The following is a 25,001-nucleotide window of genomic DNA, read 5'->3' as shown; positions in this document are numbered from 1 at the left end:
CGCCTTCTGTGCACCTCATGTGATCTTGCTCCCTCCTCATAACTGTCTTAAAAGAAAGTTCCACTAATTTTTCATGGGACTCAGAAACCTTAGGTGATTGTCCAAGGTCACACAGTTAAGAAGCAGCGAAAAAAAAAAAAAGAAGCAGCGGAGACAAGATGCACTCTTCCCCTTTGCCAGGCTGGCTGACTCTGGCTCCCCGGACAGTTGCGCACGGCTGGTTAGCTATGGTTCTAGGGGAGGTAGTGGCTTCAGTAACTGGTACCCCCTGGCAGCAAGGACTGTCTATTTTCTTGGGAGAATCTGCCTGGGCACTGACGCTTTGTGAGGCATGAGGTGGGTGCAGGTGACGGTTTTATCTACTGCCGTCGTGCCTTAGGCATGTCTGGGCACAGACTGATGGGAGGGGTGCTCGTAGGGCCCTGAGGGGCTCCTGAGAGGCAGAGTCCCCCACTGAGTTGACCAGACTGAGTCACAGAAGCCTTTCTGCCTTTGAGATCTGGACACGGAGTGACTGTCGCTGTCCTAAGGAAGCAGGAGGAAGAGTGAGGCAAAGAGTGAGAACCCTGAGTCTGCCAAGAGACACAGCGACTTGCCAGGTGGCCAAGCTTGGTGAGGGCTCGCTGTGCAGGGGGCCTGAGAGGGAGCTGATTCTGGTCATCTGGGCACAGGCAACAGAAAGGGACTCTGGATGACTTTAGTGCAAAAGGAGTGTACTGGACGGATACAGATTAGCCCTCATGTCAGGGGACGATGCAGAGACCCAGGCCAGGAACCACACTGGCCCTGGGGAATCCAGGTGGGTGACCACCTAGGGATGAAGACAGCGGGATGGATGAGAAAAGATTCTGGGGGTAAAAGAGACAGAGACTGGTAATGGGTTGGGTGGAGGGAACTGGGGCAGAGGGAGGAGTTGAGGATGCAGGACAGAGGCTGTGAAGAGAGGCTGTTCCAGGAGCAAGGACCACCTGGTGCGAGAGGAGGGCTTCCTTTTGGGATACGTCGAGTTTGATATGCCCCTTGGCCTCTCAGCTAGGCATTCTGGCCAAGAGCCTGGTCCAAGGTGTCGATATGAGGGTCACCCCGCAGGGTGACCATGGAGGCTGAGTGAGAACCCACAAGGAGCCACAGAATGGAGGGGGAGGGGCTGGGCCGAGGACCGCGCCGCTAGAAGCGGCTCCCGCCTGCCCCATCCCACCAGCTGGTGCCCCTGGGGTCCGCACAGGCCTTGGGCACTGCAGGTAGCGGACTTCCTTGTCCTTCCACGGCACTCGGCCTAGCGTCTCACACCTGGCAGGTGTTCAATGAATGTTTGTAGCTCAGTTTAACAGTTGGAAGGAGAGCTGGAAGCAGAAGTTGCCCCAGGTTTGACAGGCCTCAAGGATGACACAGAAGGCAGCGTCTCAGTGGTGCCTGGGGTCCTCGGAGGTCACAGCTTCTGCTTCCCGACCCTTCAAGGCAAACGACCAAGCTTCTGTGAACGGGAGCCCTTGACTTGGGTATCTGTACCCAGAGAGGAGACAATGGATGACACATCCCTCCAGCTCCAAAGCCTCTGTTCTCTTGAGGAATGCAAACAAATCCCCATATTTAAATACAGGCCACCCACTTGCATCAAAGTGGGTGGATCCCCTGGGAGATAAGTACACACGGTTCTGCCTGGGTTTACATCAAAGTCCTTCCCACAATCCCTCATTCACGGCCGCGTTGGCCTGCCATGGTCCTAATTCAGCATCCTTTGTTCCAGATGCCCGTGTCAAGGTTGCCTTCTCATGGGCCGATTTGGGGCTCTGGTCTAATCTGCATAAGACCTCAGCTGGTTTGTAACATCAAGTGCCTCGTGATTTGTTTGTCCTTGAAATCTGCCCGCTGCCGCAAGTCAGTCCGGTGGAGGTGTGGGAATTTTCTTAGAGCATTGTTTTCAAGCAGGCAAAATGGCTTATTTATGGAGCACTCACTGCCGGCTTTGTGATTTGTGTGAGAACAAGGCTGTCCTTGCCCCCGGAGAGCTCCCTGTGGGGGACTGCTAATGCCTGTCACAGACTAAATGTCACCCTTTTGTGAATTCACAGGATTTCAGAGCTCAAGGCCTCCCCCCCTCCCCACCGCCCTGGAACTCACGGAAGTCCATGGACAGAGGGCGGCTGAGGGACCGCTGGGCGGGAGAAGCAGCTGGCGGCTTCCATGCTGTGCTCTTTCCTGCAAAGCACGGGGAATCCGCGTTGACATCCCCAGGGCGCTGCCTCCAAGGTCCCAGCTCTTTTCCTGTCCCCGAGGCATAGGTGGCATCTCCACCCAGCTGAGTCACCAGGGTTTTTTCCAGGTGGAGATGGTAATTACCAACCCAGGCCAGCCTGGATGTCCTCAGCCCCTAGTGGAGGCATCTCTGGGTTGCCAAACGAGTCTCTCCGTGTCAAAATGTATCTTCAGAGTCCATTTGTAGGTGGTCAGAGTCCTGGGCGCTGTGGATGAATCACAAACTATGGACACAGTAAAGCAAAAATGATGATTGCTAACATAGCATTCCTGTGTCCATCCAACAGGAATTTTAGGTGCCTCCTATCAGAGGGCTTCCCTCATAGCTCAGTCAGCAAAGAATCTGCCTGCAATGCAGGAGACCTGGGTTTGATTCCTGGGTTGGGAAGATCAACCCAGGGGGAAGATCCCTTGGAGAAGGAAATGGCACCCCACTCCAGTATCTTTGCTTGGAAAATCCCATGGACAGAGGAGCCTGGTGGGCTACAATCCATGGGGTCGCAAGAGTCGGACACAACTTAATGACTAAACCGCCACCTATCAGAGGATGTCATGCAAGCGAGAGGTACCATGAGGAAGCCAGGAGTTCTTTCCCACGCACATGTGGTCCACTCATTACAACACCCCTCGGAGGCGGCTGGGACAACGGTCTCCATTGTGAAGACAGAGGAACTCCCTTTTCTTTTTAGGAAGTTCAAGTCACTTTGTTTCTCCTCCTAAGGAATTTACAGCTTAGGCAAGTTGAGAAATACAAAGTCAGAGCACCTAAGTTCAGTCATTCAGGAAACACTGGGTTCAGCATGAAGTGATCCCTGTTCTTGGTTGGGTTTTGCCCATTTCTCTTATCCCCCTCGTGTCTCTGGTGCTAATTTGCTGATGCCCTCAGGGAGCCACGGACCTTGCCCGGCCTCAGCCTCTGCTCAGAGTGACCTCACTACCAGCTATACTGTTGACAAGGAGGCTGTAAGAACCAGGGGATGGCGTTTGTGGTGTGCGTCTTCCGAGGGTAGGGGCAGGCCTTTCTCCTGTTACTTAGCTTTCGCTCTGATACTTGTGAATACCTTCCAACCCCGCTGCTGAAGTGTGTGCAGGGCCTGTGGGTTGTCACGCACATTCATTATCCATTGAAGGTTAGAGAATACCACTGACTTTGGCTTGATAACTTTACAGAAAAAGCCGTTATCGCTGTCACAGTTAAATGCAAGAGCACAAAGCTGGAGCCGATGAAAAGGAAAAGAGCCTCAACCAAAGGATAAATGACATTTCAGGAAAAGCAGAAGCGGTAGATGCGAAGACCCATTGTAATTCAAAGCAGCAACATGTCCGATGACTTTTAGGTGGTTTCAGGTTAGAAAGGGGCAAGTACACGCCCAGCCACATGGGGGGCCCTGTGGCAGGAGCAGATTTGACCTTGGGCAGTCTCGCAACCTCTCTGTGCCTGTTCTCTCCTCCATAAACCAGGATAATAATAACATCTAACTTGAAAGTGATGATAAGAGATTATGGATTCATATGCCTAGTATCTAACAGATGCTTAAAACTGTAGCATGATTATTAAGAGGCTCACTAAGAGAAAGCAAAAAGTGGGTACAGAATTGACAGGTGCTTAGAATTAATTTTGTTTTGTCAGACTAAAAAGAAGCTTTGTTTTTTACATCCTCGTGTTATTTGTTTCCAAATCCTGACAATATCATCTCATCAGATGGAACAGCGTATACACAGAGAGTGGTGTGCTATCAAGTGTTCAGCTACAGGCTCCTGGGAAGGGGAGAACCCTGACTGGCAGGGTTTGCCAGTTTTCACGGTGTAACTATTCCCACCATGGCCGAATTCAAGTTTCCAGTGTAGTGTCAGGAGACGATAACTAAATGCAACGTGGGTTCCCACAGGGGACCCTGGAACAGAAAAATGGAGAAAACAAAGGAAGTCTGAATGATTATGGACTTCAGTTAATAACAATGCATCAGTGCTGGTTAACGAATTACGACAAATATACTAATGTAAGATGCTAATAACAGGGGAAACTGGGCGCAGGGCATATGGGAACTCTGTTCTATTGTTCTGTAAATCTAAAACTGTTCTAAAAATCAGACCCGAAGAAGAAACGATGTCAAAAGACACTTTGGGAAGAGACAGTAGTGTTAATATTTATTTTTAATTGAGGGCTTGCTGTGTGTCCGTAATTTTACATGCTGATTCTGGCTCACGTAAGGGAGGCGTGAGCAGCACATCCCCAAAACTGAAAGAGGAACGGCAGGCTGGTCAGCAGTGAGCTGTCTCCTAGGCTGGGCCTGCTTCCCTCTCTGTTGGACGCCAGGGCTATATCCTGGGAGACAGCCACCCGCCTGGGGAAGAGGGGACCACAGTCCCCGGACCATGTGAAATGTGGGCAGTGCGTGTCCTGAGGGGCAAGCGGGGTCTTATGACCAGAGGAGAGGGGTGAGGAGGAACGGTTGCTGTTCTGCCTGCTCACAGCCCTTCCCTTCGCACCACCTCTAGGTCTGGTTTGAGCAAGGCTGCTTGCTCTCCGTTCCGTGGTGGGCATGGGACCTGGCAAAGCCTGGCCAGCCAGACCCATTGAGACTTGGGTTGAAACTACAGGAAAAGGGGCTGACTCTCCTCCAGAGTTTGCTGAGGGGACAGGAGGGGACCACTTTGCTATTACAACAGAAAACCTATGTGAGACCAGAACCTGGAGCTGCAAGGCGTAGTCAGGCCTCGTCACCCTGAAGCTGCAGTTTCAGGACCTGAAGTGAGTCGGGTCCCTCTTTTTTTCATGAAAAAGTATGATTCAATGTCTTTTAGTGCCTTCAGAGTTGTGCGATCATCTCCCCATCTCAGTGTGGTATTCACAATGGTTCACAAAGAGGTTGAAGAATACTTTGCCATATTCCATCATTTCTGGTACTCTAACTGTGTAGATGTGTGTATATGCAGATATCACACATGTTGAACAGATGCAGAAGCACCGCATATCAAAAGAGATACCAATTGTTTATACTGGTGACTGGAAGAACAGGAAAAATGTACATATTCTTTTTTGGATTCTTTGCCATTACATGTTATTACAAGATATTGAATATAGTGTTTGGTGCTATACAGTAGGTCTTGTTGTTTATTTTATATACAGTAGTATATGTCTATTAATTGGGCTTCCTAGGTGGCACAGGGGAAAAGAATTTGCCTGCCAATGCAGGAAACACAAGAGATGTGGGTTGGATCCCTCAGTCAGGATGATCCCCTCGAGTAAGAAATGGCAGCCCACTCCAGTATTCTTGCCTGGAGAATCCCATGGACAGAGGAGCCTGGTGGGCTACAGTCCATGGGGTTGCAAAGAGTCAGATATGACTGAGCATGCACACGCATTTATCTGTTAATCACTTATTTCTAATAATTTATTTTTGTTGCATTTTACAAAAGTATCAGTTCACATGGATTGGAAGAAAAAAAAGCTGATCTTTTACTTGAGGTAGTTTTCCCAAACTATTGCTCTGGATCACTGAGAATTAGCATAAGTCAAGATCTTGATGGAAATGGAAAATATGAGCATGGAGCTGGGAACTCAGTGCCTGAGAGCAGCTTCAGAGCCACACAAGCTGGTTTGGGTCCTGTGTCTGTCACTTACTTGCTGGGTAGACTTGAGCTGGGTAGCCGTCCCCTTCTAGCCTCAGTTTATTCATCTATAAAATGCACTTACTGGGATGTAGCCAAGGTGGTTGTGAGAATTAAATGAGATGATAGATAGCCTGGGAGCAGAATTTCCCAGGAAACATGGCCCCCTTTCTTCTGTGAGGCTGGTGAGGGGCAGTAGCTGGGGCATGGGAGCTCTGGACACTCTGATTTGAGCTTTAACTGCCAATTCTGGGCCAAAGGGCTATCTCAGGTCAGGAGGGGCAAGGGGTTGTCCCTGGCCTGGACCTGTTCAGCACCGTACAGGGGAAGGGTGTCCCCTCTGTGTGTGTGTGTGTGTGTATGTGTGTGTGTGTGTGTGTGTGCCGTGGGGGTGGGGGTTGGGAAGTGAGCAGGGGGCCCAGGCCTGAGAGCAGACCTGTGTCCGCTGCTGGACGCAGGGTCCCTTCACTTTCACTAACAGGGGAGGCTGAGGGTGTGGAGTGGAGGCGGCGCCTGGAAGAGGTCCCGCTAGAGCTCCTTGTATCAGAGGAACCAGGAACAGCCTGAGGGTGGGGTGGGGCGGGTGATCTGTATGAGCAGGGGGGCTGGGGCGCCCCTAACTTCAGCTGGGGACACTCCTCCCATCTGGGATGAATTGCTCCCAGATGCTCACAGGAGACACGTGCCCACTGCAGGCACTGCTGGGGGGCGTGACCCTTTCTCCCCACCCTAGTGGTCGAGAAGAACCCCACATGCCTACTTCCTACATTAAATTCCCTAGGGAAGTGAAACCTCAAACATGTAGTGAAACATGCGTACACTGTCTAGGCGTCCCGTGAGCCCAAAAGTTTCCTGGCAGGAGAGCCACACCCTGTGGTGGGGGCCCATCTCGTCTCTACTTCGGTCAGAGTGTGGAGGACGGACTCTGCCTTCTGGCCACTCGTGCTGCCTCTCCTTTGGCCTGCTTCCCCTCGGGACATCTTTCCTAGGGATACCCCCGACCCTTTCCTTCTGGTCTTCCTCCCCTCCCCATTTTACAGATGAAGAGGTTGAGGCAAAGAGGTTGAGTGGCTACTTTAGGACCACTGGGTAGTCATGTGGGGGAGCTGGAATTTGAACCCAGGTTTCCTGGCCTTGTCTCTTCTTCCCCTGCTTCCTGCTGCCTGGTCCCTGAGTAGTCTCCGATCCTTGGCACTCCAGGGCCAGGCCCACAGCTCCCAGGGGCACATCTTAATGGGCCTAGTGGTGGGCCAGACACCTGTCTTCCGGGTCCCACTTTTTGTCACCGCAGCCTCTTTAGGCAGATGGCAGGCTGGTCAATGCCACGAAGTGGGCAGAAACCTGGGACTCGGTCATCAGCTTGCGTGCTCTTGTTACCGTGCATCCACCTTCTGACCTTAAATCTGTTTCTGCTTCCCTGTGGTGAGCGAGTCCCTCCTGGGGGCAAGCCCCCTCCAGATGAGAGAACCGAGGGGCTTCTCCAGGGAGACCTGCTCCCAGGGTCGGTGCAGCTGCTCTGCCACCACACAGGAAGCCCTTACTGAAAGCTTCCCACACAAGGTCAGCGCTTGGCCCATCTGGCGCAGTGCAGAAAGGGAGAAGCCAAATGGCGTTCTGTATTTTGTTTTTTGTACAGGGCCGAGTGCAGCAGAGGCTCGCGGGGAGAGGGAGGAGCACAGACTTCACAGTTGGACAGATTGGGGCTTTGAATTCCAGCCGTGCTGTTTGTCTGATGGCTTCGCTTTTTTTCTGAGCCACAGTTTTCACATCAATAAAATGGGGATGATGATCACAGCATCCATGGGGCAGAGTTGCTAGGAGGTTTGGAGAGTGTCTACAGGATCTGACTCACAGAGCCCAAGTACAGTTGACCTTTGGCAACACTATGCTCTGTGGGGTCCTTTGGGTATCCTGTCTGTGATCAAGATTGGTAATCTGTACATTGATGCTGCAGCTAAGCAAGAACACTCGCTGAGGGTATACAATGCCAAGCACTTTGCTGAATGTTTTACGGGATGGTCCATTTGCTCCCCATCCTTTGTAAGCCCCGGTTACAGAGGAGTGAGGCTCAGAGATGCTATGCAACCTACGACATCAGACGCTGGTGAACTTGAGCCTGGGTCAGCTCTGTTGTTCCTCCATCTCCAGAGGTTGAGCACTTAGGCACCGCAGGTATGCTCCAGGGATAAGAAGGGTCTGTTAGACAGTGCGTTCCTCACTATTTACCTTCCTCCTTTTGTACCTCTTTGCCCTTCTTATTTGCATTGCTTCTTCCTCTCACCCTTTCCCTATTTTCTTTCTTTATTAAGTGAGAGTTAAACAAAGTTCAAACATATCATGATAAAGTTGAGGAAACAAAGTATCAGTTGTCTATGGCTGTGTAACAAAATGAGAGACTTAAAACCACAATCTTTTATTTTATTCGCTTATAACTGTCTGGCTAGGCAGTCTGGGTGCAGTTGGAAGTTCTAGGTTTCTCTGGGTCTCAGGTGGCTGCAGTTGTCAGACAGCTTCTCTGGGGCTGGGTGGCCCAGTGCAGCGTCATTCATCTTCCTGGTGGTTGGCAGCCTGTTGGCCTGGGTGCCTCAGTCACCACTCAGTAGGCACACTTGGGCTTAAGACAGTGAAAACTGCACGGCCCCTTGAGGCTTCAGCTCAGAAATCATACATCACCTGTGACACATTTTAGTGGTCAAAGCAAGTTAACAAGATCGGTCCAAATGCGTGCATGCTCAGTCGCTTGTCGTGTCCGACTCTTTGCGACCCTATGGATTGTATCTTGCTGTGCTCCTCTGTCCAAGGGATTCTCCAGGTAAGAATACTGGAATGGGTTGCCATGCCTTCCTCCAGTGGATCTTCCTGACCCAGGGATCGAACCCGTGTCTCTTATGTCTCCTACATCAATAGGCGGGTTCTTTACCACTAGTACCACCTGAAAAAGTAGATTCCACTTCTTTCAGGAAGAAGTATAAAAAATTTGGTGCCCATTTTTAGTCTACACACTAAGCACAATCCCCCAAAGATATCATTAATATAACTCCTTTTTGTCCTTCAGTCCTCTTCTATTCTCATTCCATCCTTATACTTCTGAAAATAATTCCTTACTTCACACCACGCGAAGCTTCATTCACCACTCAACAAATATTTTATTATGTGCCAGGGTCCCAGAAGTGAACAAAACAAATCCGCTCTAGAGAATCTACTATTCTAGTGGAGGGAGGAGACAATGCAGAAATAAGCAAGCACACACTGTAGGGCTGTGATGTCCAAAGCACAGAGCACATGAGGCGGTGGAGCCTGTGTGTCAAAGGGTGGGGGGTGGTGGGTGGTTCCTATTACAGAGAGAGAGGGTTGACATCTAATGAGGTGACATCTGAGCCGAAAGGAAGTGAGGGAGTAAGATCCAAGCAGAGGGGAAGATTTCCAAGTAGAGCAAACAGCCAGTGCAAAGGCCCTGGGGCTAACATCAAGAGACACCATTTCTTAAGATCTTAAATGTAGTTTTAAAAAAACCTTACATATTCACGAAAGAACGATAAAAGGAAACGTTTAAAAATTGCAGAACTCTTGCTAAGCGAAAGCATTTTATTCTACCTGATTTAGTGATAACGGGATTACAGCTTCTCAGAAGGGAACAGAGGGTCATCTCTCTGAGCTTCAGGGAGTTCACCTTTCAAAAGGAGAACTGTGTGCCTATCCCGCCTCTCGCCTTGTGGCGGGGATCAAAGGGACACTATGAAAAATGAAAGTTGCTCTGCTTCTGGTTTCGTTTCCTACCGCAAGGGTGCCCGTGATTTTTTTTTTTTTTAAGAACACAAATCAGATATCACTTCCGCTTAAAATCTTCCAAAGGATCCCTGCTGCCTAAAGTATAGGAGATCCAGGTACCTGAGCAAGATTGCGAGGCTCCTAGCCATCTGCATTTCTTACCCAGCACCCCCACCCCGCCACTCCACTCCCCCGTCGTACTCCTGGCAAAACCTGCTCTCATCGCAGCTGCCTCCCTGCCATCCCCTCGTGAGTCTCAAGCCTCAGCCCCTCGGGGACCCGCGCCATCGGGGTTCCGGGCCCAGGTCAGCGCCCCGCGGGTGCTCAGGCAGAGGTCCACCTTCCAAGATCAAACCCGGGTCCGCCCAGCACTAGCTCTGACGCCCCTGAACCCGCTCCCTCTCTGCAAAGGGTCCCCAGTAGGGTGGGCGTGAAGCCTGGAGGGGACCCGGGCCGGCGCGGGCACACAGCGGGGCTCCACACCCGTGCCTCGGCCCCTGGGGACCGGCTGTGGGGCTGCCGACCGGGGGAGCGGTGCCTCCAGAAGGGCTGCGTCTGGGGCTCCGGGCAGGGAAAGGGTGCGAGGGCTCCCCCGTAGTCCCCTCAACTCCGTCGGCCCAGAGCTGCTGCCTCGGGGCGTCCGCTTGGCCGGGTGCCGCTCCCGCCCCCAGCCAGGGCTTCCCCCGGGGCTGCCGTTCGGGGCCGCAGCCACGCCCGCGGCCGCCCGCAGCCCGGCTCCGGCGTCTCCCCAGCGCGAGCCCGGTGGGTCGAGCCCGGCCGCGCGCTGGGCATGCGCGGGCCGCGGCACGCATGCGCGGTACTCCCGGGAGGCGGAAGCTCGGGGCAGGGACGCGGCCGAGCGCGCGCAGCGGCGGGGGTGGGGCGGGGGCGCGCCTCAGCCGGCCGCCGCGCACGCGCGGCCCGCGCCGACGCAGCACGGCCCCGAGGGCGCGAGCCCGCCGCCGCCGCCGCCGCCGCCGCCGCCGCCGGGCCGGGACCGCTGTGCGCCCGCGGCGTGAGGCGTGGGAGGGAGCGCGGCCCGTCAGCCGCGGCGCCGCCCGGTCGTCGTCCGCTTTCGCCTGCCGGCACCGCCGCGGTCGGAGTGAGTGAGGGGCCCGGGCCGGGGCCGGGGCGTGAGGCCGACTCGCGGAGCTGCTGGTTGGCAGGGCGGCGGCCCCAGGGCTGAGGGGCCGAGCGGGGCCGGACCGCCCTGTCCCGGCGGCGGGTGCGGCGGGGACAGGCCCCTCCCGCGCCGGCCAAGGCCCCGGGAGGCAGGGGCGTGAGGGAAGCCGGGGCGCCCCGGCGGGCCGAGGGGTGCGGGGCCCGGACAGTCTGAGGGTCTCCAGGCCAGGGGCTGGTGGGGGAGGCCGGGGGCTCCTGGAAGCATGGGCTCTGGGGGGGCGCAAGGAGGCCGGGGGTCCGCGGGCTCGAGAGTCCGAGGGTCTGGAGGCCGTGCGGGCTCGGGAAGGGAGGCCGGCTGGCCTGTGCCGGAGCGGGCCGAGGGCCTCCACAACAAAAGGGCCGGGAGAGGACTCGGCCGGGGCCGGGCCGGGGCCGGGCCGGGCGGGCCTCGAGCCCGCGTGCGGGGCGGCCGGCCGCCCGCGGCCCCGCGGCCCGCACTCAAGTTTTCTGCCGCCCGGAGCTTTTCCGGCGGCCGCCGTAGACCTGGCCGGACTCGCTGCGCTTCCCAAGTTTCCTCCTCTTCCCGCCCCAGCCCCCAACTCCGCTGCGAGCTGGCTCTGTCTCTGTCTCTCTCTCCGGGTCCTTCCCTAGCACCTCTTTCTTCCTCAGAGGAGGATGGATGTGTGTGTGTGTGTACGTGTACGCTGCTATTAATACTTGGTTTTATTTGACTGCAGCATTTTGTAGCTTAATGCACTAAGGGTAAAGGTTTTTTCCTGTTGTTGATGTTGTTTTTTGAGCCATTTCAGCAGTCTTCTTGTTCAGTTAGCCTGCAGCTGGGTTTTTGGCAGTGAGACTAACATAATAGTAATATTGTGGTAATATGGGAACCGCTTGAAATACGGTCAAGTTGAAGGCTGTGTCAGAGTTTGAGAATCTGCACTTATCTGAATCTGCACGACCATCATTGGGATTCTTACTTAGGATGTAAACTTCTTCGTGGTTGGAAAAACAGGCCATCACTGTTCGAGATGAAATACCAGAGCCTCACCCTTTTAAAACTTTTTGTCAAACGGGTAATGAAAATAAGTCTCTTCTTTGAAATGACGCAGCCAAGCCCTCAGGTTAGTCGTCCTGTCTTTTGACAACCTCTGAAAAGCGGGAGGAAAGTATGTGGATGACGTGATTTAAGGTTCACAGTAAGTTAGCATTCAGCTTACTTTGTTGAGCTGTAGTCTGGATAATATTTTGGTCCAATTGTGCTGTTCAGTTAATTTTTAAAACCCTGTAGTATTTAAACACATGAAACTTTGAAAGGAAGTTTGTGTTTCAACTTTCAATTCATAAAAATACTGTCTCAGTATCTTTATGAGTATATGGTTTCATGTTTTTGGCTGTCTTTGGAGGGGAAAAGCTAGGCAAGTTTACCATTAGCATCTTCTGAACACTCATGTACTAAAGATAAATATTATAGATTCTTCTCTGGAGAATTTTTCAGGTCATTATCAAATAATCCAGTTTAATGATGAGCACCGGAAAATACTGTTTAAAACACATGTTCCATTTTAAACGCGCCCGCACATAACACTTAAGGAAAGGACTAAACAGAAGGACTTGTACATCATTCAGAGGTGATGCATTGAGGAGCAAGTGCTTGGCTGAATAAAGACCCTGCATCCAAAACTTAGTATTTATGAAGCTGAGGCCGTGGGTCCCCGAAAGTGAGTCATGAAGTGTTAGATCAGGAGTGACGTTCCGCTAGTGTAACGGTCTAAAGTGCCTGGGAAAGGTGGGAGTGAGGAGTGGCAGTGAGGATCATGAAAATGTTATTAGTGAGTAGTGAAAGTCGCTCAGTTGCGACCCCACGGGCTATACAGCCCATGGAATTCTCCAGGCCAGAACACTGGAGTGGTGGCCTTTTCCTTCTCTGGGGATCTTCCCTACCCAGGGATTGAACCCCAGTCTTCTGCATTGTGGGTGGATTCTTTACCAGCTGAGCCACAAGGGAAGCCCAAGAACACTGGAATGGGTAGCCTGTCCTTTCTCCAGCAGATCTTCTTGATCCAGGAATCGCACCAAGGTCTTCTGCATTGCAAGTGGATTCTTTACCAACTGAGCTATCAGGGAAGCCCAGTTTAGTTTTTAACGAAACTCATTTCTGTAACGCTGTGTCCTTTGTTGGAAAGTACAGACATTAATGTTCCAATTCTCAAAACTAGGTTCTTCAGCTAGATAACTTTTCTTACTAGAAGGTTGGCAAAATTGTCTAAATAACAAAATTGTATTGTTAAAGCCTACCCTTTTAAGAGAAATACTGGTGAGTTCCCTCAGAAGAAATTACTCTGTTGTATTTTGTGATACATATGTAGTCTGTGATGTAATAAAGTGGTATGGATAGTAAAAGAAAACTTTGAAAGTTACTGTCTTTGCATGTTATTTTGAATTAGGGAGGTGGGATCTTAGCTCATATCTCTAAAGGTTTTATGGAAACCTTTTTTCATGTACTTTGAGGTGTCTTAATTTTCAAAAAAATAAATATTGTTTTAAGGATAAAAGATGCAATTCAAGTAGCTAATACAATATATAAATCTTTAACTTTTAAAATAAAACATTTTCAGTTTAGATATATTTTCATCTAGAATAAATCTGGTTTTAAATTTCAGTGGCATGAAAAGTTCTATTATTTTTTATTACTGTAGCTTTATAGTATAGTCTGAAGTCAGGAAGCCTGATTCCTCCAACTCTGTTTTTCTTTCTCAAGATTGCTTTGGCTACTTGAGGTCTTTTGTATTTCCATACAGATTTTTAGAATTTTTGTTGTTATTTTTGTTCTAGATCTGCAAAAAATGCCATTGGTAAAACGTTCTGTTATTTTTATCATATTTGTGAAATGAGGTTTTTTTTTTTTTTTTTTCTGGCTAGTAAATCAGAAAAATTTAGTTTCTGAAGTACTTTACTTTGCCTTAATGCTCTAGTTTAAGAACATATTTTCATTAGTTTTCCCCTTACTAAAATCCCTTAAATAATTAGCAAGAAATTACTGTAGGAATCTTTGAGAATTTTCAATGCCATCTGTATAGATTATTTAAAATGTTCGCGTAAGAAAGTTTGGGCAAAGCAAATGGCCTTACTTGAGTCGATAGTACTAAGCTCCAAGAAGTTTATGTACACACAGAAAGCTTCAGATGCTGCATTGCTCACCCGTCCTCAGAAGGACCCTGGGTGAGGGAGGTGGGGGGAGAGCAGGTGTGGGTCCCCTTGGGCCACCTGTGTTTTTCTCGCTCACCCAGCCACGTTCAGGAGTTAGGGTTTTTTTCCCCCTTCTTTTCAGTGTTTGCTGCTGCTGCTGTGTTGCTTCAGCCGTGTCCAACTCTGTGTGACCCCGTAGACGGTAGCCCACCAGGCTCCCCCATCCCTAGGGTTCTCCAGGCAAGAAAACTGGAGTGGGTTGCCATTTCCTTCTCCAATGCGTGAAAGTGAAGTCCCTCAGTCATGTCTGACTCTTCGAGACCCCATGGACTGAAGCCTACCAGGCTCCTCCGTCCATGGGATTTTCCAGGCAAGAGTACTGGAGTGGGGTGCCGTTGCCTTCTCCATTTTCAGTGTTTACTAGTGGATTTATTTGAGTCTTTTATTGCTTTTTCTCTCTACTGACATTTTGGCAGATTTTTTTTTTTCCCCCCTTTTTTTCATGACTACCAAAAGACAACTCAATGCAAGAGAAATGAAATTCATGTCTACCAGTTTCTGGTATTAATTTCTAGGAATTCTGCCAAATCTTACCATTTAGAATTACACAAGTGTGTTTCTGATTGGAAATCTATAGAGGAACCCCCTCTGTTCATAGCTATAACAATTGCATTTTTTTTTTTTTTTGATTAGGCTCAATGATGGAAATAAAATTCAGATGCACAAATACAGTTACAATTTCAGTTTAAATAGAATTTTTAGGGAGTTGCCTAGTGGTCTAGTGGTTAGGACTCCATGCTTTCACTGCAGAATACCTGGGTTCAGTCCCTGGTCAGGGAACTAAGATACTGCAAGCTACATGGTGTGGCCAAAAAAAAAAAAGGAATATTTTAGCAAAACTGTTAAGTCTAGTGTGCTTTGCGTAAACACTAATGAAGTGATTTATAGACAGAAGTAGGAAGTGTTTCCCCAAGTGGCACCGTCGCCACTCTTCAGCAGTTGGAAACCTCAGAGGGAAACGCTAGTGGCATCACCACAAGGACATGAAGGACGTGCAGGCTTTTGCTTACACACTTTGCATTTACCTGAAGCGGCCCTACCTAAATCTTACTTACATACCTTGCCGTGTACTGTAAACTCATTTTTCAGATCCAGAAGAATGACTTAAGTTATATATTTGAATATTATCCAGTGAGAGGGGAAGAACATCGCTGGGCACCTGGTGGGTGCCCATGTTGTTGGTGGGTGTCACTGCCTTTTTATAGATGAGTTAAGTACTGGAGAAGCTCTGCCCTGTAAGCTGCACGTGTTAGACACCGTGTGCCAGGGCAGAGCCAAGTGCTGTAGTGCTCTATCTGCTTTATTCCTTGAGAAAACTAGAGCGGTACTTGGGTCTGCAGCTTCCTTTTGCAGATGAAACAGTGGAAGCCTAGAGGTACAGTCGCTCATTGTGGGTCTTCAGCCCACAGGGGTGGACCCAGCTTGGCTGGACCTGGGGGACCGCAGTGTGAGCTCCTGACAGCCTGTGTGCAGCCTCCCTGGTGGGAAGAGCAGCAGCCAGTAAAACTCTAACCCGGTCTCCTGCGGTGGGAGTAAATAGAGTGCTAGTGTAATGACCATGTCTGGGAAAGTCTAGGTAATTATATTTTCACTTGAACCTGACACTTTGGATTATGAAGTGCTCATCTGGTTAACATAGTGTAAGTAACCATTTTGATGAATATACCAAGATTGTTTCATTATTTGACATCTGTTTAGAATCAGGTAGATAAAATGTATAATGCATGATGCAGTGACCGATCCTTCTTATTTATCAAAGGATGTGCGTTAGTAACCTCCACGTTTACAGTTTTTTCATTGGTGACTTTTTTTGAAGGGTGGGTGTTGTTTGAAGACAGTTTTGTGGGAAGCAAGGGGTATGTAAGGGAAAAACAAATTGCACATTTCTCACACAGGTATGAGCCCCTTGTGGTAATCCTGGTATTTATAATCTCTGACACACTGCTGCTCTATAAATGTTTCTGAAATTAATGTGCTCATTCTCACCAACTTAGAATTTTCCATTCTTCTTTTAAGAGTCGGCACATACTCTGCTCCTTTATTTGGGGCCTGTGAACCAAAACCAAGGGTTAGAAGAACCTAAGCTTTCCTGTCTGTGGGCTCTCTGCGCCTGGAATCTCCTTTCTGCCTCCATTGTCTATACTGAAAGTCCTGTAGCTTGGATTCTGCTGTGAACCGTGGTGCTTGTGTCTACTGGTAACCAAAGCACCGTGTAATTGTCTTTGCTGGCCTGAAGGAAGAGCTTACAGTTGTACACATTATATATATTTAGTGGCTTGTGTGTCTTCTCATGAGAATTTAAGCACCATGAAGGCAGACACTTGGTTTTTCACACTGTTGGGTCACCAGTGCCCAGCACAATATTTATTGAGAAGAACTGAAACTTGTTAATAGTTGTGTGTGTGTGTTAGTCACTCAGTTGTGTCCCACTCTTTGCGACCCCACGGACTATACCTTGCCAGGCTTCTCTGTGCATGGAATTCTCCAGTCAAGAATGCTGGCGTGGGTTGCCATTCAGTTCTCCAGGGGATCTTCCCATCCTAGGGATCAAACCTGGGTCCTCCACATTGCAGGCGTATTCTTCCCCACTGAGCCACCTGGGTTGGAGGACAGCTATTACATCAGCCAGTCATCTGTGGCTTTGCTTGCCTTGGTGAAGGACCTCCCTTTAAAACCATGTAAAACTCGATACTAGGGAAGAATTGGATTATCTTTGTTTCACTTCCGTCTGCTTTATTTTAGATTACTGCTATCATCATACTTGGACTAGGGAAAACATACTGCTGTTCCCCTTTACGTTTTTGAAGTGTTCTTTTATAGAAACTGATACTGTATTAATTGATCTTGTGTTCATTAGGAGGCATCCTAAATTCTGCAGGCATAGAAGACTACTCAAGGTGACACAGAATGAGTGGGGTTTATAAAAGCTCCTTGATTACTGGTCCAGAAGCTCTAGTGTGTCTTTTACTAATCAGCTGGATTCATTGGCTGCCGTACAAGAGTTTTACATTATGCCCTGAAACCATTTTTAAAAACCCATTTCCTGTTGCTGCCTGCCAGTTATATAGTATGCCAGCTTTTCCTTGCCATGACAGGTCCCTTACCTTTCGGTCATTTGGGGTGTCAGCATTTGGATAGCAGAGAGTAGTTTGTTCTGCTTCATCGAGTTCCCCCTTAGTCCCGCTGTACCATGGGGGGAAACACACACTTGCAGGGTTTGGGGAGCTCCAGGTTGTTGGCAGTGCTTCTCAGGGTCATCCCAGGTCAGAAGTGCAGAGGCTCCAGCCTGATTTCTGACCCACTGACTCCGGCTCTGGGGGCAGGGCCGGCTGTCAGTTCCAGCTTGCTGTGCTTTCGGTGCTTGCTGTTTGTGAACCACTGCCTTAGAGGGCTTAAGAGAAACACAAGTTGTAGCAGGCAAACATAAGCCATAAATGGCAGAGGTATGTATGAGTATGGTCTCTTTGACCTCTTTAGATTTGCTAACAAGGTTGTTTTCCGAACGGTACTCTTAAATATGTTTTTGGAGTCTTGAGAAGACCTCATAGTTCCTTTTGTGTAGAGATTTTGAAGGTTTTCTGCTGAGCCCACTCAGTTCTTTTGAATCCTGGTGTGGATTTTAAATGAACAATCTCGTGTTGCAGTAGCAGTTTGTATGGCTCCTGGACTTGTGGCTTTTGGCAAATAGCAGGGGAGTGTGTGCATGCGTGCATATAGCAGGGGAGTGTGTGCATGTGAGTGTGAAGGCTCACGTTCCTTGGTGGTTTTGTTTTGGTGCTGAAGAATTGGCTAGCTTTTGCTAGAATCAGGGTGATTGCCAAGTCTTGGGGTGACTGATGAAGTGGTATTGTATGAATTGATTCCATGCCTAGCATTACATTTGTACCTGAATTTCATGAATTTGGTTTTGCCTCTCTTTTTTCTTGAGAGGCAGCCTGAGTAAAAGTTAGTGTACCACCGTGGGATCGACCCTGGGCCTTGTGCAGAGTTAGATGCATGTGTTGGTAAATAGCATATTGTCAGCCTGGGAACAAGGATTCTCTGTTGTCTTTTCTCGTGCTACGTGGTCGGTCAGTAATTGTGTAATGATGGAAGGAGGGTACCTCCTGCTGGGGTCCTGGGAGGAGTCAGTCACCCAGACTAAACCAAGTAGCTCTGTTGTGGGGGCTTTGTGGGAAGGGGGTCTGTAACTGTGAAAGTTGTTACAGAGGTAGAGAAGCACTTATCAAAGGCGATGGAATTAAATGTAGTCTCAGAACACTGAGGAGGTTGTTTGCATGTGAGTTCTGTCCCCTCCCTGATCTTTCAGTCAGCTGTGCAGCTCCATGAAGGCAAAAATAATAGAAATGAGCTGGTGGAGAGAGCTCTTTGGAACAATCTCTGTCTCCTTAAAATTGGCCAAGTGAAATTAAAGTTCTCGTTAGTAGTCTCCCATTAATGTGACTCTGGTTAAATGTACAGCTGCCCGCTCCTGGGTGTCCGAGGGGTTGGGACCAGGACCTTCCTTGGATACCAGGTTCCTTGGGTGCTCAAGTCCCGTATATACAACTGTGCACACCGTCCTGTGTACTTTATAAACGTCTCTAGATGACTGACAGTACCTGGCACAGTGGAATGCTGTGTAAATTGCTGCCAGTGCGGCAAGTTCAAGTTTCCCTGTTTGGAACTTTCTGGGCTTTTCCCCAGTGTTTTCAGCCTCACATGGAGGACCTGAGGTTGTGGAGAGCTGACTGCCCTTGGCATGCCTGGCTGAGAGCAGCTTCTCAGTGGGTGTCCGTGGATGGCCCTCCTGGGCCCCTGAGCAGCCTCCCCTCTGATGACAGCGTGGGCTCCTGCCGGCTCCCCTACCCGCCTCTCCTGGTGGCTTCTGCAGTATTACCGCCTTGTGGTTTTAAACAGCCTTTTCCTGGTTATAATGAGGTTACACATCTTTCTAAACATTTACCGGCCATTTGGATTCACTGTTTTGTGAAGTGCCTGTATTTTTATATTAGTTTTAAAAAATTTATTCATAGACTTTTTTATATGTTCAGGACACAGGTCCTTTGTTGGTTATATATTTTTCCACTTTCTCTCCCCACTTTGTCGTGCAGTTTCACTGACACAGTGGGTTTTCTTTCTTTTTTTCTTTTTGTCTTTTGAATGAAGAGAAGTTCTTTTTACTTTTATTTTTTGGCCGCACCACACGACTTGTGGAATCTTAGTTCCCCGACCAGGACTTGAACCCCGGCCTTTGGCATTGAAATCGCAGAGTCCTAACTACTGGACTGCTGGGAAAGTCCTCAGACATCCTTAAGTTTATTGTGGTTAAGTTTATTACTGGGAATTATACTTAATTCCCAGTGATCAAGTTAAAATGTGAGTTTTCAATTTTATTTTAAAAACTTTGTGGAAGTTTTCAGACATATGCAAAAACAATGTTGTAATGAACTCTCCATGTTCATTACCACGTTTAATGATGGTCTTCATTAAGAATGTTAACTCGATCGGTGGTACTGGTTTACATTTAAAAGACATGAAGGAACTTGCTTTGAACACATATGCTTATGTTGGCCAGATATCATGGCTCTTGCTGAAATGTGACATAACAATTTATGACACATTTCTTTTGGAACAGAAAGGGATCAAGTGTCAGTGTACAGCTTTTTAAAGTTGGTGATGCTCAGAGGCACCTAATAGTCCTAACCAGCTGGGTGTTAAGCAAGGCCGTGGATCTCTCCACAGCCTCAGAACCTGGGGTGGAATGGCCCTTCCTTCTTTCTTCCCTCCCTCCCTTTCTCTCTTTCTTTCTGTTTTTCTTGTACTTGAGTCAAAATACACGTCGCTTGCTTTGCAGTGTTCGTTTAATGCTCCTGATAGCAGTGTGTCTTTTTTTTTTAAAACTTAGTCATTAGGATGGAGAAGCAGCATGAAGCTTTAATAGAGCAAAACTCATCAGAGAAATGCGCTTAGTATGTTAGTCCTTTTCAGGAGATGCTTTTGTTAAACATTGAAGAGATAGAGAAGAACATGTGTGAGGTGTGAGTAAGCTGTAGACCAAGAGTGCTCTGACCTCCCAGAGAAAGGCGCCCGAGGCCACAGAGGTGCCGGCCGCTCTGGGGGAAGAGGCCGAGGCAGGAACATGTAGGCTCTGAGGGCATCTAGGCTTCTGTCTGTGCCCAGGACTCGGCCCTGCTGTTGTGGTACGAAAGCAGTCGTGAACTCTGGGCAAAGGGGTGAATGGTCTGTGTTCCAGTACAGTTTTATTTCTGGACCCTGAAATTTGAATTTCATGTAATTTCACATGCAACAAAATGTTATTACTCTTTTTTTAAAATTTAGGTTTACTTTTGGCTGTGTTGGGTTTTTGTTGCTGTGCAGGTTTTTCTGTTGTAGAGTGTGGGCTCTAGAGAACAGGCTCAGTGGTGTGACTCCCGGGCTCTAGGGTGCAGGCTCAGCGGTGTGACTCCTGGGCTCTAGAGAACAGGCTCAGTGGTGTGACTCCCGGGCTCTAGAGTGCAGGTTCAGTGGTTGTCACTCCTGGGCTTCGTTGCTCTGAAGTATGTGGGATCTTCCTGAATCAGGGATTGAACCCCCGTCTCCTGCATTGGCAGGAGGATTCTTTACCACTTAGCTACTACGGAAGCTCGTTATTATTTTAATAATTTATTTAATCATACACAGTTAAAAACCGTTCTTAACTCATGGGCTGTACAAAAACAAACGATGCAGCCACCCTGGTTTAGAGAAGAAAGCTAGCCTGGCAGCTGTGGGCCAGCTGCAACAATGGAGAATCCCCTCCCGCCCTGAGCCCACCTGTTCCCTACCACGGCCCCCTCTTACTTTGTAAGCCTGTGTAGCCGTCTTCCTTCAGCCTCCTGAGCTACCACCTCCTTCTTCAAGCCCTGCTACCACTGTTATTTTACTCACCTTTATTTTCTTTGTCACTTGACTATGACAGAAGATCTGAGAGCAAAATGTTCACTACTGTATCCCCAACATTTAAAACAGCGGTCAGTGAATGAATATTGCATTTATCATTTCTTTGTGTCAGTTTTGTTTGTGTTGAACTCTCTACTAGGGAATCACACTGCATTTGTTTTTCTGCGACTGGCCTTCTTTCCGCTCAGCACTGTGGTTAAGACCTGTTGGAGGGCTGTCCGTGGTCAGTGTTGGTTCACTTTCTCTGTTGTGTAATGTGGTCTCCAGTTGATGGGCATTTGGATTGTTTCCAGCCTCTACTGCCCACGTGCGTGGATGTCTCGCCTGCCCACGTGGGGTGTGATGCCGGTTCTGGCTGGCCAGCCTTCAGCTTGCCTGCTTCCTGCCAGATTGCTCTCAGGGTACCCTGCCAACTCGCATCCCACTGATGCAGGGAGGTGACTCCTGGCTGCTCTGCATTCTTGCCAGTGCGCTGTAGTTGATTCTGCCTTCTTCAGTTTTGCCGTTCTGGTAGTTATGTAATAGTATCTGTTTGTGGCTTTACACTGAATTTCTCTTTGTACTAATTAGGTTAATAATCTTTTAATATATTGGTTATATCTCTTTCTTATGAAGAGAAGACATTGGCCTGATTTTCTTCTTACGTTTTTCTTATTGACTAGTAGCTGTTTTACATGTGTGGATTACTGTCCTTTGTCACTGTAAGTTGTGAATATATTTTTCCAGTTTGTGTTTTATCCTTTTGAGATGTCTTGGAACTAAGGTTCTTAATTTTAACATTGTTGATTCTATCAGTCTTTTTCTTTATGATTAGTTTTTTTGTCTTATTTAAGGAATTTTTCTTTACTGAAGGGTTACAGTTTGATATGAGATATTTTTATTATTTATTCATAAAGCATGTATTGTTCCATTCAGTAAATATGTTTGATATTTAGGTGTTTTTTCTTTTTTTTTTGGGCCATGCCACACGTCTTGTGGGATGTTAGCTCCTCCACCAAGGATGCAGCCGAGGCCCTTGGCAGTGAAGGTGCCAAGCCCTAGCTGCTGGACCACCAGGGAAGTCCCTGTGTTTTCTGACTTCCATAAAGATTCCTTTGATAACTTATAATTTATTTTAGTGTTTGATAAATTCCAAATGAATGACTATTCTTTGTTGTACCTTGCTGTGATTTATTTCTAAAATGGGACTGTAGTAAGAAAATGTGTTCTGCATGGAACCATGTCTTTGAAATTAATGTTATCTTTAATACATCCATGTGTGCGCTCAGTTGCTTCAATCATGTCTGACTCTTGGTGACCCCGTGGATTGTAGCCCCCAGGCCCCTCTGTCCATGGGATTCTCCAGGCAAGAACACTTGCGTGGTTGCCATGCCCTCCTCCAGGGGGGTCTTCCCCACCCAGGGGTCGAACCTGTGTCTCCTGTCTCCCACTCACGCCACCTGAGAAGCCCAAAATCCTAGTTCAGTTTGGCTGTATCTTGACCCTAACTCTCAAAGTTCTGGACACTTAGGTACATCTCACTTTTGAAAACTCTGGAAACACTTGTTTTATTTCCAGCCTGAAGTTGAGGTGTTAGTGCACGGTAGCAGCTTTTGGACTCTGAAGCTTGAGGACAGGTGACTGCCTCGACTGCCAGTTTGTTTCAGCTTAGCCGAGCGGCGGGGGTTCACGCTGTGCCTGCAGCTGCTTCCTTTCAGTGGCATTTGTTAATTAAGCTGTTTAATTTTACCTTCTCAAGACTGAAAGAAAAGGAAGAAAATTTTAGTTTGTGGTTATAGCAGGGTCTTTTAGCCAAGTGCTTACTTTGGGTATTCATTTCATTTTTGTTTACAAAAAGTAGCATTGACTTGAAAAGTATCAAAATTAAATAATAGGTCAGAAGTTAAATTTTATTCCTCCCCCAATGTCTCAGGTATTGGCAGCTGAGAGGTTTAGGCATCATGGTTTGTGTAGAGAGGCAGCTCTTTTAGCAGGAGTCTCTCATCTGGGAAGCAGAAGGCCTGGGTTCAAATGTTACCCCTATGCCTTTTGTCCTGTGACTTTTGACTAGTTGTTTAGTTTGTCAGAGTCTCAGTTTCAGATAGCCCTTATCTATAAAGTCTAGTGTCTATAATCTCTGCCTTTGCGGGTATGTGTGCGGCTACTTTGTAAAGTGAGGCAAATGTCAAGTGCCAGGATCAGGGTCTTTTTCAGACTTACATAGTGCTGGATCACTACAGGCCTAGCCTTTCCACTCACATGTTTCCCTGGCTGCTTCTTGAACGGGTCAGTTGAACTCATTTGTTTGTTTAGCATTTGTGAACCCCTGCCTGTGCCTCGTGCAGCACTGAGCCCTGGTGATGCAGGCGGGTGGCGTGGGGCGGGCTCAGGTCAGCGATGGGCACGGCCGGTGCTCCGAGGGCCGAGGATGCGGCCCCAGTGCCGGTGAGGCTCCGGTGTCGGCAGACTTCTCTGTTCAAGGCCAGGCAGTGGATGCCTCAGGCTTTGCAGGCCACAGATGGCCTGCCACATATTTCTTGAATTTTCCTCTTACAAAGGTAAAAAATACATTCTTAGCGCAGGGACCTTACAAAACCTGGCTGTGGACCAGATGCATTGGCCTCTGCAGGTGTCTGAAAGGATCTGTAGGAGTTCAGTGGAAAGTGGGAAGCAGGAGCGCCCTGTGCAGAGGCGTGGAGGTGTGAGGGCCGCAGGGGTGGAGTGGGCTGTTCCTGTCAGATCTGGAGCTCAGCACGGGCTGGGGAGGAGGGCGGTGAGCTTGGTGTGGAAGGCAGGATGTTTGCACTTGCTTCTGATCCAGAGCAGATGTGTGGGGCGGGAGGAGGCTGGGACGGGATGAACGCTGTGGCCCTACAGAGATGTGCTCTGGAGGGGAGGCAGGAAGCAGGCGCTTGTCACTCAGGAAATGGCTGCCCAGCTGGCTCACTTGGAGGGGAACCGGCGGAGGGCAGGGTTCAGTTTCAGTCTGCGCTCCTTTGATCATATAATGATGTGGTACAAATAAGTGAGGAAAGCCTCGATCAAGGGTGCAGCTGAGTAGCTGGAGAGAAGGGGGTGATTTGAAGTCGTTTTCTGAGTTAATCTCTGGGTCCCGACCAGGCGCATGGCGTGGCCGGGCGGCAAGAGGGGTCCCAGGTAACTCTCCTGAGGTGACCCGCTCATGAAGCTCTGTTTGCTCTGAAATACGAGCAGCCGCGGTAGCTTTGAGGAGGAAACATTCTTTCCTGGGTCCATGAGCCCCAGAAATTAAGTTGTAAGCAGAATTGTGTGTTTTTCCCTGCAGAGAGAACTTCAGGGCTCTTGGATTACTAAGGAGGAGCCCAGCACCCAGGGGAGCCACTTCTTAATAGATTGTATACATCTGGCGCTCCTCAAAGGTTTAGGCTAATCATCCGAATCATGGTTTTACTTTCCATGTAATACATCGCAAACTGCCAGGTAAACCCCAAATGCATGCAGTCCCATTAGACTCCATATAGAGCCATCTCAACTGGCTGTTAGAATGTTCCCCCACCTCTCCTCTCCTCCAGAGACAGACAGCAAGACATGTATTTGGTACATAGGAGGCCGACCAGGTGTGTGGGACTCTGACAGGCACAGAATGTTTTCAGCACGCTGTTGTAAGGTGGGCAGAGCTGAAGTTTACAGTTAGGCTTCTCTTCATAGTCACATGCCTGTGAGAGGTGGGCACGTGTCCCTTTTAAGTAGGATTTGCCATTACCAAAATTGAGGGTAGTTTCTACCTAGAAATGTGTGACCTCAGGCCCAGCTAAACTGCGGCAGCCTCATCAGGCAGGAGGTGCCGGGGTGCAGAGGTAACTTCCTGGGAGCTGTGCGTGGCCCTGGCCTTTCCTCTGGTGAAGTTCACCCTTTACTGTGTGAAGCCTAATTATCGTTAGACAAGTTAATTATTTCTGTCATGACTAGGGAGTTCAAGAAATTACTGCTTTTAGGGATACATGTTGCAACCACATGTGGTATAATTTACTACAAAACTAGAAAATCAGAATTTCTGCTCCTAAGTGAAGATGTCTCCAAAAGTGTGCCACACTTGACACCTGTCCTAATGTTTT

The 25,001-nt window shown here is 48.8% G+C and overlaps 1 protein-coding gene and 1 long non-coding RNA gene across 49 annotated transcripts in view; one reads left to right on the top strand and one right to left on the bottom strand.

The window, feature by feature from the left end:
* Nucleotides 1-8,265: 8,265 nt before the first annotated feature.
* Nucleotides 8,266-9,804, bottom strand: LOC147359728 (uncharacterized). Its single transcript, XR_015141166.1, has 2 exons — nt 9,463-9,804; nt 8,266-8,800 (listed from the first exon to the last, which is right to left on the bottom strand). It is a non-coding gene; the product is annotated as an uncharacterized LOC147359728 (long non-coding RNA).
* Nucleotides 9,805-10,572: 768 nt separating this feature from the next.
* Nucleotides 10,573-25,001, top strand: part of PTK2 (protein tyrosine kinase 2) — a 192,950-nt gene continuing 178,521 nt past the window's right edge. For all 48 annotated transcript variants that reach the window (XM_086337508.1, XM_086337504.1, XM_086337498.1 and 45 more), the window contains exon 1: nt 10,573-10,738. The gene's annotated coding sequence lies outside the window, so the exon portion shown is untranslated. The remainder of the gene's footprint in view (nt 10,739-25,001) is intronic.

This window comes from Bos grunniens, chromosome 14, assembly GCF_055505025.1.
Source record: "Bos grunniens cultivar Pamir isolate PY7600 chromosome 14, Bosgru_T2T1.0, whole genome shotgun sequence".
Classification (NCBI taxonomy): Eukaryota; Metazoa; Chordata; class Mammalia; order Artiodactyla; family Bovidae; genus Bos; species Bos grunniens.
Note: the sequence above shows the minus strand (reverse complement) of the source record. Positions and strands in the feature narration are given on the sequence as shown.